Here is a 17,035-nt window from a genome sequence, read left to right as displayed (position 1 = left end):
ATCCATTCATCTGTCAATGGACATCTGGACATCTGGGCTGTTTCCATAGTTTGGCTATTGAGGACATTGCTGCTATAAACATTGGGGTGCAGGTGCCCCTTCTGATCACTACATCTGTATCTTTGGGGTAAATACCTGGTAGTGCAATTGCTGGATCATAGGGTGGCCCTATTTTCAACTTTTTGGAGGACCCTCCACACTGTTTTCCAGAGTGGTTGCACCAGCTTGCATTCCCACTGGCAGTGTAAGAGTGTTCCCCTTTCTCCACATCCTCGCCAATATTTGTTGTTTCCTGACTTGTTAATTTTAGCCATTCTGACCTGTGTGAGATGGTATCTCATTGTGGTCTTGATTTGTAGTTCCCTGTTGCTGAGTAATGTTGAGCGTTTTTTTTTCATGTGTCTGTTGGCCACGTCTATGTCTTTTTTGGAGAAATGTCTCGCATCTCACGTTCTTAACCTGCACTGTAGCGCAGCCAGTCCTGTGAGGGGCTGCTTCCCTGCCATGCTGCCCCTCTCTGCCTGGAGCTGGTCCACATTTGGGGATAAGCAGGCAGAACCTGCTCAGGAACTCCAGCACCTGCTGGTAGCCGAGCTCTGCTTGCCCACATTTGTACCCTTAGAGCAAAAGGTCCTGTTTATCCTCACTCAAACACCCTAACCAAATGAACCCCAAGAGCAAGCTGGAAGGGTAAAAGGAGTCACAAGATGGCAACATGTGGCTAAAGGTTTCGGAAAAGGTGGGATGGCAAGGTGCCTTGCGAGCAGGAGGGGAGAGATGTGGGGTTGCTGCTGGTTGTTTTCATGGTGTCCCAGGTATCTCTCACATCAGCTGAAAGCTCTTCTGATCCATTGACCACATGCTGGCCATAGTAAAAATCCCACTCCTTTGCCCTCCTAAAGGGATAAATCATATGGTCCCATCCCTTTTGAATGTCTTGGTGTCTGAAGGATTTGACCCTCTGAGTGACTTATGGAATTTGACTTTTGAGAGTCTAGAGGGCACATGAGTAGTGCAGGTGCTAAGTGAAGGTAACAAAAGCAAAAAAAAAAAAATATGCCACTTATTCATTCATCCATTTGTTCATCTAATGCATATTGGTTGTATAGCACTATGTGCTCTTGGGTTACAGCAGGGAACATGGCAGATGAGGACCTCATTCTCGTGGAACTGGCATTCCAGGATGATGCGAGAGAGATAATAAGTAGGCCAATAATAAATTATAGTGGTAAGTGTAATAAGGAAACTATCCCATCAAGATGTGATAGAGAATACCTGAGGGCAGGGGTGCATGGTTCCTGTAGAACACCCACAATGTTCATCAGCGGCCTCGGAAGGGAGAGAGTGAAATGATTCTCAGTAAACTGTGAGAGTGTCCTTTTGTTGGGTGTGTATATGTGATAATTTAGCCTAAGATCACTTAGACCTTTAGCCTAAGTTTTTATTATCCTTAAATTTGTCTCACTTAATGGTAGGGAGGACTCCTGGGGTCGATTTACATGTGGGCCTTTCAGAGAATGGAAGGAGGTCGAAGAAGCATCAGAGTCCCATTCAGAGGGAGAAGAAAGCAGGGATCAGCCACGATTATGTCCTATGCCCCCATTCCCCTGCCTCAGAGCCCAGCTGGATGAACTGCTGTCTGAGCTTTCTGCGGAGAGACTATAGACTTCTATCACTGAGGACTCGAAGAGACACAGGGCCACAAGCCGTTCTGATTGTGTATGGCTGTATGGCTATGCGTCCAGTATAATAAATGCTCAACCATGCTAATTATCATACTACTTTTTAAATGACAAAATATGAGACAGAATTGGGGAGAGCATTCCATTCAAAAGTGGCCAGTGTGGAGGTTCCTGGGCATCTGGAAGGCCTGAAGCTCTGGGAGGGTCCAGGGCCTCTTCACACTGTGTAGACATCAGCCTTCTCACAGGAAAGCCACTCTAAGAAGACAAGACAGGATGGCATCCAGGGGCAGGATGGGGGCCTTCCCCGAAGGTGGGAAGAGGAAGAAAAGAAGCCATAGGAGGAAAGGAAAGAGGAGCTTCCTTTTCCTTTCAGTCCTTTGTTGTTGTTTTTTTATTTTAATTTTTTTTAGAGAGATTGAGAGCGAGTGTGAGTAGGGGAGGGGCAGAGGGAGATAGAGAATCTCAAGCAGGCTTTATACCAGCACGTAGCCAGATGTGGGCCTCTATCCCATGACCTTGAGATTGCTACCCTGAGATCACAGCCCTAAGATCATGACCTGAGCCAAATCAAGAGTCAGATGCTTAACCACCTGAGCCACCCCATGCCTTCCTTTCAGTCCTTCCTATTCATCAGTAAGCTGAAAGCAGAGTGCTGGTAGGACACGTGCAAAGCAAAATGGGAAATAAAAACAATTGTGTTAGTTTTGTGCAGTATCCTACTGCTCAGTAAGAAGGAGGTACATAGGCGTACACAAGCTATGAAATACAAACTGCATAACCTCAGTGATTCTACATGAGTTAAATGCTTTATTTTTGTATATAAAACAGGCATTGTGCAATATAGAGATCATGGTAAAATCCATGCTAATAATAATGTTAATTTTTTTTTATCTGGAATGCTCTATAGCAAATAAAAAACACCTTGGTGAACAGAGACCACAGATGAAATGAACAAGGTTTATATTTTACTACTTTCAAAGGCATTGTTTTTTCTCTGCTTTTTAAGTGACATTTTCATCTTGTACTGGGGCCCACAAATTAGGGAACTGGCCCTGGCAGGGAGTCTATGTACATGTTGCAGGTTTAAAAAAATTTGTCTGTGTCACCATCTTTGGACCCCAGGGGAACCCTCGGACCCTTTCTCACCTCCTCCCACCCAGGAAAGAGATGCTCGACCTCCTGACGGAGCAAAGATGCAGTGGGGCTGGGTTGTCAGAGGGACCCTCAATGGGGAAACAGCCTGCCCCCTTTGTTTATCTTTCCTTTCCTCAAGAATGGGAACATATAGAGGGCTAAGATGAAGGTGCCATTCACCCTCAGCCAGATTTTCACTAAGGCTCTAGATCTCTCTGTAGCCTGCAAAAAAACCTGGCTCCTCCTAGCTCATCTGAAGACCATCTGGGGGCTTGTGGCCAAAGACAGTTATCAAGAATATAATTTTTTCCCACGTGTGTATTTGTATGGATAGGTGTCTGTGAATCTCCTTTAGGGCTTATCTCAGTAGTGGAGGCTCAAAGATGTGAGGTTCTGAGTTGGGACCCTCAGCCAGCACCTCGGTGCCAACCGTGGGGTCAGCTCTCAGAATCCATCTCCCTCCTGGGAGTCTGTGGGGTGGGCTGCGGGAATGGTAAGGGGCTGGGGGTGGGGGTGGGGGCAGCACTGGAAGGATGGCCCTGCCCCGGAGAGCGCCTCCTCCCCCTTTATTCCCCCTCCAGCCCCCCTCCAGGCAGGCAGGATGTGGGGACGTGAGCTGCCCTACTGCTAACAAGTGAGTGAGGACAGGGGAATCAATCACTGCCGCCAGCTGGGTGACACCACCGCAGGCCTCCTGTCAGCACCCTGGCCTCCCTCCTACCTGGGCCTGGCAGTGGGGAGTCTGGAGGGTCCTAAGCCAGTGAGATGTGTGCCAAGGCAGGCCCTTTCCAAGGCTGCAAACTGCTCCCAGGGGTTGAGCACACTGGGGGTTTGTTTGCGCTGCTTTGCCTACTCCAAAGAATCAACCTCAGCAAACAAACCCTTACAGAAGACCGAGCTCCTGGGAGAGAAAGGAGCTGGTTAGAAATGCAGCACCTCGGCTTCATTCCAACTGGCCCTTGCAGGTTTATCTTTCTATGGTGCCATTTTTTGGTCAATGGGAAATCAAGGACTATTAATTCAATGTCTATTATGTACCTGTTCTGTAAAAGAAGAGGCTATTCCAGGAGATGAGAGAGACCAAGAGAAGAAAACCCAGGGAACATTTGAGTGGCGGGAAAGTTTAGCCAGCATTTAAGAAAATGAATAGTACAATTAGTTAGAAAGGATAAGGGGTTCTGGAGCTTGGACTTTAATTTCTTGGGCAAATGGGAACCATGAAAAGTTTTTTGGCCGCAGTCAGTTGCTTTTGAGGTATGACATCCATGCGGTAAACTTCATCCTTTTTGGCATTCTGACATTTGCAAATGCATATAGTCATGTAAATACCACCGCAACCAAGCTACAGAACATTCTCATCATTCCACAAAATTTTCTTGTCTTTTTGCAGGAAACCCTTCCCCCATACTAGCCCCTTATAAGCACTAATGTGTTTTCTGTCTTTGTAGTTTTTCCTTTTCCAGATTGTCTTATACATGGAATCATACAACAAGTAGATTCCTGAGTCCAGCTTCTCTTACCTGGAATACCACACCTGAGATTCATCCAGGTTTTTGTAAGTCAATAGTTTGTTCCTTTCTTTGCTCACCATTATTCTGTTGTGTAGACGTGACACAGGGAGTTCAGCCACTCATCAATTGAAGGACTTCTGGGTTATTTCCATGTTGTGGTGGTTATGCATAGACTCACTAACAGCAGTCGTGCACAGGTTTTTGTGTGAACGAATTTTCAGTTCATTTGGGCAAATGTAAGAGTAAGATTGCTATGTCAAATATAGTGTGTATTTATCTTTATTTAAAAGACAACCTTGCCAAACTATTTTCCAAAGTAGCTGTAATATCTTGGTTTCTCCCCAGCAGAGTATGGGAGTTCCAGTTATCGTGCATCCTCACCAGCACTTGGTATTGCATTTTTATTTTTAAGTCTTCAAATAGGTACATTAAAGGTTGTGGTTTTAAAGTGCATTTCCCTAATGACTAATGCTGTCTTTCCATGGGTTCATTTGCCTTTCGTATATGTTCAGGTGAAAGATCTGTTCAAGTCCATTCAAGTGACATGATCATAGTTTTGCAGGAGGAAGATTGTCCTGGGAGCAGGGCACAGCCTTGCTGCAGGACCAGTGTGCCTGCATCTCCCATGAGCTTGTTAGGAATGCAGCACCTTGGCTGCATTCCTACAGGATCTCCGGTTGGCTTGTATGCATGTTAAACTTTGAGAAGTGCTACTGTATAAGAATAATTGGAGGACAGGAAAAAAAATGTAGAGATTAATTGTTGTAATACAGAGAAGTGAGAGAGGCTGAGCAATCAGAAGGTCAAGGAAGTAAGAGTCTACATATCTCCTGCTGACCTGCTCCAGAAACCCAGCTCAGAGTTTGAGTTCCTGGGTTGCACTGCTGGATGTAGGCCCATGTGCTAGCAGTGAGGGCCTTCACAGGGAAGCATTCCCTGGAAGGGCCAGACACCCCCTTAGGGCCTCCAGTCACAGCTGGTGGGACCAGAGCGTAGGGAAACCTGTAAGGCCAAACGGCAGTTATTCCAGCCAATACCGACAGTGCCTGTGTCGGCACTGGATAAGAGCAGAGCACATGGATAAGGCTCTGCCCTCCGCCGAAAGTTCATGGTCTAGATGAGGGGACAGACACAGTTGCTGCTCAGTAGGGATGAGTGTCACAACAGAGATCTCTATAAAGTTCTGTGGAGTCTCACCCTCAGCACAGCCCCGCGAGGTGGGGACTGTTATGAGCCTCATTTTATGGGAAAGTATCTACAGGCATAGGGGATTCAGGAACTCACCCTAGCTCTCATAGCCCAATTCCCACTTGGTCTGGCTCCAAAGCTTGTGTTCTTAACTGACCATGCGCTAATGAGCCAGGGGCTGTGCAAGAGAACCCTGCGGAGAATGATGCAGAAACCAGTGTTCCTGGCCCAAACAGCTCCCAGTCCTTGACTCAGCCCTAACTTCGCCCAGAAGGAGGGAAGACGTTGAACAGATGTCTAGACAAAGCCTTCTAGTTCCCCATGGAAGATTCAGGCGTAGGCTGGAGGCACAGGGCTTCCTTGTTTGCTGCCGAGCTGCCCTCCTTGGTCAAGCCTCTATGGTCATCCTCTGCTCCCGCCACCACCTTTCACTGCAGGCAGAGCTGCACAGTGTCAGAAGCTTGGCTCTCCTAAGATCCCACATAACTGTGGATTTCTCCTCTATCTAAGGAGATAAAGCCAAAGACAGGGTTTTGCTATTTCTCAGCCTCCCCTGACAGCATGGAGGCCTGTGCATTGTAAAGATTTCCAAATAGCAGCTCTGCTATAGTTTTTGAAAGTAAACCTGGCAATGTGGGTGGACGTGACCCTCAGGATATCTTTGTAAAGCCCTCATGCCCCCTTGACCCATTAGTTGAACTTTGTAAGCTCCCTGAGTGCAAGGACAGAAATCCCTTTAGGTTCCTCTCTCAGTGCTTTCACGCTGTGCCCGCCTAAGACAGACGTGCGAGGAATGTTGGCTGTGCTGACCACCTTAGGGTGCTGGAGCGTGGGGAGGCTGTGGTTCAGAGGAGTGAGGCGCACAGCCTCTGGAGCCAGGCTGCCAGGCTGAAACTTTTTTTTTTTTTTTTTTAAGATTTGGTTTATTTATTCATGAGAGAGAGAGAGAGAGAAAGAGAGAGAGAGGAGCAGAGACATAGGCAGAGAGAGAGAAACAGGCTTCATGCAGGGAGCCTGATGTGGGATTTGATCCTGAGACTCCAGGATCACACCCTGAGCCAAAGGCAGGTGCTCAACCGCCGAGCCACCCAGGTGTCCCAGCCAGGCTGAATCTTGTCCTTGCCCTTTACTAGCTGTGTGATGTTAGGCAAGTAACTTAACGTCTCTGGGCCTGAATTGTTCCTCTTAAGATGCAGAGTCCCTCCCTCTTAGAGATGTTGTGAGGCTTAAATGAGTTGTTACAAGTAAAGTCCCTAGAAAAGGAGCCCATGGTAAGCACAAATAATAAGCGTAGTGGAAGCCAGCCGTCTTTGGAATTAGACCTGGTTTGAAATTTCAGCTCTGTTCCTTTCTTTGTTTATAATTTCAAGCAGATTACTGAGCCTGAATTTTAGCCTCGACCTCTGAAAGATGAGGACAAGAGCTTCATGGGAGGTTGAGAGAGAGGATGAAAAGCTGGCCCAGTACCTTCCCGGAGTAAGACTGTGGCAATCACTTGGGTTCTTGTTTCATTCTCTGCCTGAATGGAGGGTGAGAAGTCATGGCCACTCTCTTGTTGGCCTGGTGAGGTGCCCTTAGCTCCGTCCAGGATGGAATCATGATGCGACTGGGGGTTGTGGGCAACTAGGCAGCCGGGCCGTCCAGAGAGAACCTAACACTCCTAGGGCAGAGCTCGCAAGACCAATTCAGTGGGAGGCCTGGAGAAAGACGAGCAAGATAACTCTGCCCCAGAAAGTAAATGCAGAAATTGTGGCAGCTGCACAACCCCGAGGGAGCAGCCAAGAGAAGGCTGGATGGATGCCGGGTGGCCTCCCTGCTGTGGTCACCCAGCACCTCTGTGCATCTCTGCCCTTGGCAATCTGCTGGCAGCAGCTCACTCACTACCCGTTTCCATGTTTTTCAGGCTCCATACAGACAAATCTGTGCCCTTTGCAGAGCTCATGGACAAAGTCAGAGAGTTCCAGGAAAGTGGAGTCCAGAATAAGGATGAGGAGATAAGAGCAAACATCTGGCAAAGATCAGTGGAGAAACCCTGACTCTTGGTGTAAATACCGCCCAGGGTGGCCAAGGACACGGTCTCCCGGGTTGTTGTGCAGTTGGCCATGGGTGGGTGGTCTGATGAGGCCTCTTACCACCTTAGTCTTCTGATGCACTGCCACTGTCACCATAGCAGTGGGGTCCTATCACCCTTCTGGAGACAGTCATTGGAAGCCCCTGAAGGCAGGGTGTATGGGACTGAGGGGGTGGGAGCTGACTCCAGAGAGGCGGGCAGGGCGGGATCCAAGAGGGTCTTGACGGCAGAGCCAAGAAACCCGGCTTGCATTCTGGGGGCGACAGTCAGCCGGTGATGGACCTGAAGCAGGGAAGCTGAATGATTTGATGGCTGTTTTAGAAACTCCTTTCATGGCTGTGTGGAGGATAAGCTTCTTGAGAAGATAAAACATTGGCTTATTTTTTTTCTTAAATATGCTATGTATTCTAAGCAAAGCCTAAATCACCGACTTTGCTTTTTTCCATGTAGTTTTTATTTGATCTTTTTTAAAAGTTTACAGGAAACTTTTATTATCATAAGCCTTTGATGGTGCCACCATGTGAAACAGGCAGAGAGAAATAAAGAAAAGAAAAAAGAAAGAAAGAAAGAAAGAAAGAAAGAAAGAAAGAAAGAAGAAAGAAAGAAAGAAAGAAAGAAAGAAAGAAAGAAAGAAAGAAAGAAAGAAAGAAAGAAAGAAAAGAAAAGAAAAGAAATAAAGCAACCTTGCCAAACTCATAAGTGGGTTGGGGCACAACCAGGAAGGATTTCACACAGTCTGGATTCTCAGGATTGTGCTCTCAGGAGATCCTGTGGCCATCCACCCACGCCACCAGGTTCACACTTACCCTCCTAAAAAGTGACTTGGGACTTGAGCACACCCAAGCTCTGGAAATGTGGCTCTGAGTCCAAGTCTCACATTAGACATTTGCAGATCGCTGCCTCAGTTTCCTTCTGTGTCCCTGGGTTCCCGTTGTTCATGTTTCTCAGGGAGTCTCCTCCCAGTTCCTTCACTGTATTATAAGTGTAAACATAGTACCAAAGTTGGCCCTCAGCCCAGTGTGGGTCCTCAGGAAATGTGAGTGGTAAACAACTGTTGAACAGAGAAGTCGGTGCTGACTGCCTTCTCCTCTGGGACTGCCAGTGCAGGTCTCCCTTTACCATGAAAATTGGCCTCAGCCCCATGAGTCTGGCAGCAGCGTCATAACTGGCTCAGAGCTGAGGTTCTGCTTTGAGGTCCACCCACAGCTTCTGTGTCCAGAACACACCCAACAGGAAAGATCTGTATATAAAGGATGTTCATGAAACTGCATTTATGGTGTACCGTGGATTTCACAGAAATGCTTCTGTAATTTGAAGTGGAAAATGGTGTGCCATATGCCACTTGAACTAACCGGTCTCGAGCTCTATCCGTGGTATTCCTGCAGGTAACCTAATGCATCGCTGTGCTTTATACAAAAGGCTTCTGATTTTTGCAATGACAAGCAGATGTGCCTCTGGACAGTCTTGTACAGAATATGCTGCAATCCTGTATCGTACTTCGCTTCCAGTCTATACCTCATGCACCTACCCTTGAGGCCTCGGAGGAAAGAAAAGCAGGTGAAAACCCTCAGGTCACACAAGTAAACAAAGTTTGAGGTTTTTAAACAGTATGTTGCTGGACTCAAATTGGACTTTAGGCTAAGGGGAATGAGCAGTGCCTTTAACCACAACCCGAGGCTTCCAAAGAAAAGTAAGGCGGGCTTGAAAGGAATCAAGCTGCAGGCAGGTTAGGACTTTTCCCAAAAAGAAAAAAAAAAAAGGAAATCTGTAGTTTTTGAAGCAACAACTAGTGACATATTCCCAGTTAGTTTAATAAAAGCACGTTTAAACCAATCTCAGAGACAGGCTTAAAACACATCCTCACCAGAAAGCAGAGATGGGTGTGGGGAAAGGTGGAGGTCACTTGATTTTCCCTCAGAGAATGCAGTGTGGCCCCAACAGGATACAGCATTTCCCTGGTTCTGAATAAAGCCCTGAGCAGCACAGCTGGTGCCATATTTCACGATGACGCCATCTGGGCTCTGTTCTTAATGCTCAACACCCTCATTTTCTCTAAATGAAACACTAACCTGGAACCAGACAGAGTTTACAGGAAGACTCACAGTCTGCTCAGTCCTCAGTGGGAGGGGGTGGCAAATAGTGACTACAGGTGGCAAAAATCCGGGTGGGAGAAACACCCTCATGTGTACCTTTCAGAAGTCTGAATGTCACATCCATATTATACTACAAGCCTCTCCTCTATCTTGAATTTTTAAAAGCCTCTGAGGCCATCTTTATATTTCCAACCTGTCACTCACGTGTTTTGTTTCACTATCGGATGTATCTCTATTATTAAATGGTCATTTCTTAGCTTCGTTTCAATTTTTCCATTTTACCCCAAGCCCCCTTCTCCAGGCCAGGCAAGGACCCCAAATCATCAATTATTATCTCAGGGAATTCTGGAAAAGCTTAGAATAATATCCCTTACGATCACTTTCTAGAATCAACATTTAACAGCAAGTCTGAATATTTCTTCCTTTTGCCACAAGAAAAAAATAATTCACTGGAGAAATCACGTTGCCGATGAAACTGCAAAGAGTGCACAAAGTCAAATGTCCCCCATAAATCTTACAGCTGGAGAAATGAGAACAGCTTCCCTAAAAAGGGATGAGGCTAAAGGGAATTGTGTTATCATGTTGAGCCATGTTTATAAGATTCAAGTTTAGGGTGAACATAGTGATCAGGATAAAACCAGCTTGCTAACTTTGTTTTTACATGTATTTGAAAAAGTCAAATAAAGAAAAACTAAAAATTTAGAGAGGGCTGGAAGAGTGGTTTTTTTTTTTTTAAAGAATGGTTTTCTTTGCCCAAATTTCTAATAGTTAGAACTTATTAAGTTGTGAAATTGATGTCTGAAAAGTTACATGTTAGTTTAAACCAGGCTTGATTTGTGCAATGTCTTTACCAACTTTTTATAAGTACCTGTTCTTCCCCCCATTTATCATTGTATCATTGGCATTTTTCCATGTTATAATCTTCTTTCCTAATTAGCTTTTAATTTAGACATTAATATTCCCAACCACTAAATGTACAATACATTTATTATTCTTTTTGGTTTCTTCTAATTTCTATTATAAATAGTGCTGTAATGAACATTTTTAGGGACTTTAGCTTATACCTCTAGAAATAGAAATAATAATGGATTAAATAGTATGTACATCTACATGTGTCTGGATATAGTTTGCTATATAGTTTTTCAAGAAGATTATACGTAGTTATCCAGTCATTAGTAATGAATGAGAAACTTGTTCTTATCAGGGTATTAAGATGGAAAATTTGCTCATTAACAGCAAGGTCATTTACCTGGAAGCTTTAAAATTTTTAGGAAGTCAAACACGGCCATCTTTGTGTCTGCTTTCTTAAACTGCTTTTTGCTTAGAAAGTTGTAACCTTTCTCCTTCAAGAGCATTGGATTTGCAAATGTAGGGAGGGCAGGATGCTGGCTGAAGCTGCACCCCAGAATAACTACATCAAAACATCTGGAACTGGATCCTGGGGCCCAGGTGATTGCTATGTGCATCCAAGTCTACCATTGGGATAGAAGGTGAGGATCAAAGTCTGCTTTGAAAGGGCCAAATAAGAAAAGGTATTTGAGGGACATAGAGGCAACAGCTTCCCTTTCGTGAAGTTTGATAGAAGACCAAGAGATGAGGAAGGTGGCTTGAAGAAGCAGCAGTGTCAAAGAAAGGTACTTTTAACAAGAACCAGGTGAGCTGCATATGTTTGAAGGCAGAGGAAGGATTCCATGGAAAGGGAGAGAATGATGTGAAAAGCTGAGAGAAAGATGAAGAAAGCAGGAATGACGGCAGGATGTTGTCCTAGGGAGAGGAGTCCGCATAAGTTAAAGGGAAATTATTCCTGCTGAAAGAGATGTGAAGGAGAGAGTGTGGGGGAAATGCAAGGACATTTTGAGGTGTGGAAGTTTGTGTCAGCTGGCCCTGATCTTTCTAGAGGTACAAGAAACTCCGGGGAGTGGGGTCAGAGCATTGAACCACTGTGGACAACCACTGCAGATGGAGAAGGCCAAAGAGGAAGTAAAAGCACCTCGTACTAGGTACGGCCAATTTGGTCCACTGGTCAACAACATTCCTGATGAAAGTCCCTATTGAGAAGGGACAAAAAAACTAATGACTAAAATTAGGGTTGGAGATTATTAGCTCCCATCTATTGCATTATCCCTGCAAGTGTGTGCCTCTGAGCTGGCTGTATACGTAGTGTCAGCCAGGGTTCAGTCAGAAAAGCCAAGCCACCATGCAACATATATAATGATATTTCTTAAAATGTGGGTTAGAACTGAAGCAGCCGTAGGACCTGGTGGAGAAGTCTTCCTAAGACTGTTGCCTCTGCACGTGGCATTGGGATTGAAGTCACTGTAGGGCAGCAAGGGATGAGAATGGGATATGTAGTGAGGGAGAGCAAAGGCAAACTGGAACTCCTGAGGACAGCTAGTGCCCACATTTGTGTCCCTGCTTCCGGCTATGAGGCTGTGGGTGACCTACAAAGGCAGCTGGTGCCCTTGTCAGGCCTGCATGAGTACCTAGCCCAGGACCTGAGGGAGATGGTGCCCCTTGTCAGCAAAGTAGGCCAGCAGAGGCCTGACGACACATGGGAGCTGCTGGGGTGCCTGGTGCCACCAGAGGCCTTGGGAGCATGGAAACAGCTGCCTCATTGTTGTCTGCCAACTGTCATCAGACCCAGACGGTAGGGAGGCAGTGAGTTCTGGGAAACTTGACTTCAGTGTGCTGACACCTTACAACCTTACCATATATACACAGTCCATGTTCCGAAGGTGTTTTTTTTGTTTTGTTTTGTTTTGTTTTGTTTTTAGAGAGAGAATGGGGAAGGGGCAGAGGGAGGGAGAGAGAGAGAAAATCTCAAGCAGACTCTCCACTGAGTGCAGAGCCTGATGCAGGGCCTGATCTCAGAACCCTGCGATCTTGGCCTGAGCTGAAATCAAGAGTCCACTGACTTAGCAGACTGAGCCACCCAGGCGCTCCCAGAAGTGTTTTAAAGCCCTCCACAGGCCCATGCAGGAATCTGAGACATAAAGTAGACTGCAAGCAACATTTGGGTTTTATAAGAGCAGAAACACCAGCCCAAAGGTTATAATTTGGACCCAAAGTCACATCTGGGGTTTCCACTGGAATGATGACATTTAAAACTTACTCTTCTGCTCCGACCCAGGAGGAAAGGCCCCCTCTCCGCCGGCCGCGGCCTGCGCGCCAGCGAATCTCTTAGCAGCACCGCTTGGGTCATTGCAGCAGGGAGCTTGGGGCCCGGGGCATCCCCAGGGTTTTAAGAAATGTGGCCTTGAGTGAGCTGGCTCTCATCTCGGCCCCCTGGAGCCACCTGGGGGGAGGGGGTCTTGCACCGGCGCTCGCCCCTCTGCACGCGGGGGCATCGGGTGGGAGCAGCGGCCGCGCACCTGCAGCCCCGGCAGCGCCCCGGATCCCCCTACAGCGGCTCACGCAGCTGCGGTCCAGCGAGGTCCGGCTCCACCTACCCGTGTGCGCATCGCGGCCTGGGGCCTCCTGCGGGCGGGGGCAGGCGGGCTGAGGAGCCAAGGCCCCCGGGTCTGGGGGGCCCCCGGGTCTGCTCTGGCGTGGGCCGGCCTGCTTCCACCACGTGGCCTAGCCCCCCCGCAGGGAAGCTCAGGTGGCCCGGAGGGGGGACGCCTGGCCAGACGCACACCTCGTTACAACACACGTGCGACCAGGCTACGGTGCAGAGAGAGCCGTTTAATAGGGCCTGGGCTGGAAGGATTTCGGAAAATGTTCTTGGAACCGTTGAAAGGCTGGCTTCCCAAGGCCTTGCTCCAGCTCTCCGTTTCTTTCCTCCTCCTGGGCTGGCTTGTCCTTCTTCCCTCTTCTCTGTGCTTCATCCTCATTCCAGAAGGGTAAGCAGCCCCGTGTTTCCTGGGCCCAGGCCTGCGGTGGGAGCTGGGGCTACTGAGAAGACCGGGGCCAGAGCAGGGGCCAGGCTGTCGGTGGAGCTCTGCACCCAGAGAGAAGGCGGGGCTCCTGGTGGTCCTCTTTGTTCTTGAGTTCTCCATGCTCTGCCCAAATGTCCTCTTTCCATACCTTTTGCTGCCACTAGATTGTCTGAAGAAAGGGAGAGCCTGGAAGCTGCTATAAACCTTGAAGTCGTGCTCCTGATGGACATCTCTGGGCCCCATCTCCCGGGTAAAGAAATCATCCTCGGATGCCAAACTCTCTAACTTCCCGACTCCCCAGAGGCACCCAGAGTAAAGTTTCAGACACCTAATCACTGGCCGACTTTTAAGTAAGGCCTCTCAGCTGTGCTGGCCTGTTAAAATTTCTGCAATTCTCTTAAAACACGAACACTTCACTTTCAAGGCTCTTTCCTGGTATTCACAGTTTTCTGGGCCTCTTGTGCTAGATTTTGCTTTTGCATTTACTTTCTCTCATGCCCCCTCCATGCCAAAGCTTACAAGATGGCCAGAAAGTTCAACACAACTGGGCTCCCAGGCTGAGAGTCGAATTGATCGTCCACCCGTCCCCTGGTATCACACCTGTCCTCCCAACAGCAACCTCTGGTGCCCAGCCCCGCTACCCAACCACCCGAAGGTGCCAGTTGCGAGGGAATTGGAAGCAGCTGTTAAGGGAGGGGCTTGAAAATGCTCACGTCATAGCACCAGATCGCCAAGAGGACACTGAGCAAAGTGTGAGAATCCTCTGAGGGTGAGGGTGAAAGTTAACAATCAGGTAAGAAGCCTTAGAAACTAGGTGCCGAGAGAGAGAGAGAGAGAGAGAGAGAGAGAGAGAGACTGTACACAGTCTTTCGGAGCAGCACGTCGCTTATCTGCACTGCCTTCTGGGTGCTTGCAGCGGGACAGTTTGAGGATCTTGGGGGTTTGCTGTCAGCCTGGTAACCAGAATGCTGCCCTTATGTTATATAGCAAGTCAGAAAAGTGGGGGTTAGAGATCCCCCCAGATTACTGGTCCCTGGACCAGCAACATCTGTGTCATCTGGGAGCTTGTTAGAAATGCTGGATCTCGGGCTCCATGCCTGGTCTGCGGAAACAGACTGCATTTTAACAAGATCCCCAGGTGATCTGCATGCACATGGCCATTCGTTGCAGTTTTATGGCTAATGAAGCCCTGTCATAAACATAAAACCCTCATCTGAGGAAGGCAGAGGGAACTGAGGATTTGAGGTGAGTGACTAATCTAAGGTCATATAGCTGAAACTAGACATTGCTTACCTTCTACTGGCTTGGAGTCCTTTCTCCGGTCTCTCTTTGTATTCTGGCAACAATCAAGAAAGAATCATGGTTCACAGGATACTTTTGTCGAGCTCTCACCTCATGCCAAACACTGCTCTAAGTGAGTTGTTAATCTCACTAGACTCATGAGGTGGGACTTTTAGTTTTCTCATTTTTCAGCCAGTGAAGTAGTGGAGGACCAGAAGCAACTAGTGTATTCCAGACTCTGTTTGAATTCCCCCCCTGGAAGTTGGGTTTTGGATTTCCCAGCAGTGACTGGGGAGCCTCAATGAACAAGAGGATGACCCATAAATGGGGACCTAGTAGTGAAGGCTTGGATAAGTCACTTCACCATCCCGCACCCAAAGTGCTGGCCCGCCTCAGCCCAACCTGCTGTGTGGCATGTTGGGATAATTTCCAATAACAGCTGTCCTACAAAAATTTCTGAGAATGACTTAAAAACCCTCCTCGCAGCTGCATCACACCCTTCCAAATTTAGCTGGCAAGAGGATACCTTTAAAGAAGAGAAGGTGGTTGGGTCTGGAGTATTTCCTACAAACCCCACACCACAGACTGAGTTAACTGCCAATGAATCAGGAACATATGGTACTCAACAAGCTTCTCTCAGAATGCGCACTGTTTAATAACCTAAGGAATCACAGTTTTTCAAAACATTTGGGGTTTGTTAGCAAATCCAGGCCCTCTAAAATCCAGTTTGAAATGCACTGTCAAACATGCCACACTCTCCAGGGCCAGATTAATGCATCTTTGTTTTATCCACAGGAGATTATTTCCCAATAGTACCTTTTGGTGATTGTGACTTAGAACGGGGTCTGAGTAGGACCAGGGTTTAAAAGACACCTGACCAATTATGCTGAATATATGCAGCTTAAAACGAATCACAAGCACTGCTTTAGTCACAGTGCAAAAGAACACACACTTGCTGCTTCTATTTTCAGAAAATTAATGAACGATTTCAGTTATGGCAAAACAACCCTGCAGACAAGGGTCAGTTTGCTCTTTTAATCAAGAAGCCTTGCCAAATATTTACTAAAATAGGGCAGACTCCTTGTAAAAGTATAAATAGTTTTGTTTCTTATTTAAAATAAAAAGGTCCCTAGCACCTTATATGGTCTGATCCTTTGATGGCACTCAAGTGTTTTTATAGTAGGATTTCCATTGTGGTCTCTGCTCAGGAAAAAAGAAACAAGATTGCAGCACGAGGTCAGAGAAAAATGATGCTTCACATAAAAATCTGATAGGAAACTCTGCAGAGTAAACTGTGAGTAATGTTGTCTCGAGAGGATAAAGCATGTGGTAATGCACTCAGACTCAGTGAAGGCCAAGGTTTCTATGGCAGACTCAGTTGGTTGCTTACTCAAGATCTACGCCTCCTTCTTTCCTCCTCCCTGATGTGACTTTGCTCAGTTAAATGCCTCTCCCCAACATGATTCAGGGGATGGTCTCCATGGGTAAATTCTGTGTAAACTAATCATGGGAGACCCCTAGAAACAGGCCCATAATCCAATTCTGTCCAATAAAAGGTTGGAGATCTACTGAAGGGATTTGGGGAAAGATTTCCTTGCCCCCAAGAAAGAAGAGTAAGGAGAGACAGGATGCTGTCATGTTTGGATATGATACTTGCAATGTGGCATCCATCTTGCTCTCAGGCAAGGGTAAAACTGACACAGGGGTTGGGCAAGACAAAGAGAGTCAGGGAGACCTGGAAATGAGCCCTGACACATCCCATCTGGAGCCCACCTGTCTTTGGGGTTCCTGTTATGGGAAATAACCAATATCTTTATTGTTTAAGTCAGTTTGGGTTGGTGTTTGCAGCATTTGCTGCCCAAAGCATCCAAATGCATCTACTATTACGCTGTCCCATAAATATCACCTCACCTGTTGTGTTGGTTTGGAAGCCAAAAGGCTTCCAAAAGGCTAATATTTCCTCCTATGATGTAACACAGAGGTTGTAGGTTAAGCAATAAGTCAAAGTAATGGTTCTGTACTGGTTACAACTTACTTACTTTCACCTCCCAAGGTAGGCAGGTCCGAGTGGTATCCTAAAAGGCACTTCCTATAATAAAGGTAAAATTGAGTCAATAGTACATATGTGGCTCTGACTGGTTGAGTGGATCTCTTCATCCTCTCTCATGTGTTCCCTTGTAACAAATTGCTGAGA

At 46.9% G+C, this 17,035-nt stretch overlaps 1 long non-coding RNA gene across 4 annotated transcripts in view; it reads left to right on the top strand.

Annotated features, from left to right (window-relative positions):
* LOC144318440 (uncharacterized) overlaps positions 1–10,384 on the top strand; it is a 49,172-nt gene extending 38,788 nt beyond the window's left edge. For all 4 annotated transcript variants that reach the window (XR_013384341.1, XR_013384342.1, XR_013384339.1 and 1 more), the window contains 2 exons: positions 4,268–4,374; positions 7,422–10,384. This is a non-coding gene — a long non-coding RNA (uncharacterized LOC144318440). The remainder of the gene's footprint in view (positions 1–4,267; positions 4,375–7,421) is intronic.
* Positions 10,385–17,035: the final 6,651 nt, after the last annotated feature.

This window comes from Canis aureus, chromosome 8 (genome assembly GCF_053574225.1).
Source record: "Canis aureus isolate CA01 chromosome 8, VMU_Caureus_v.1.0, whole genome shotgun sequence".
NCBI lineage: Eukaryota > Metazoa > Chordata > Mammalia > Carnivora > Canidae > Canis > Canis aureus.
Note: the sequence above shows the minus strand (reverse complement) of the source record. Positions and strands in the feature narration are given on the sequence as shown.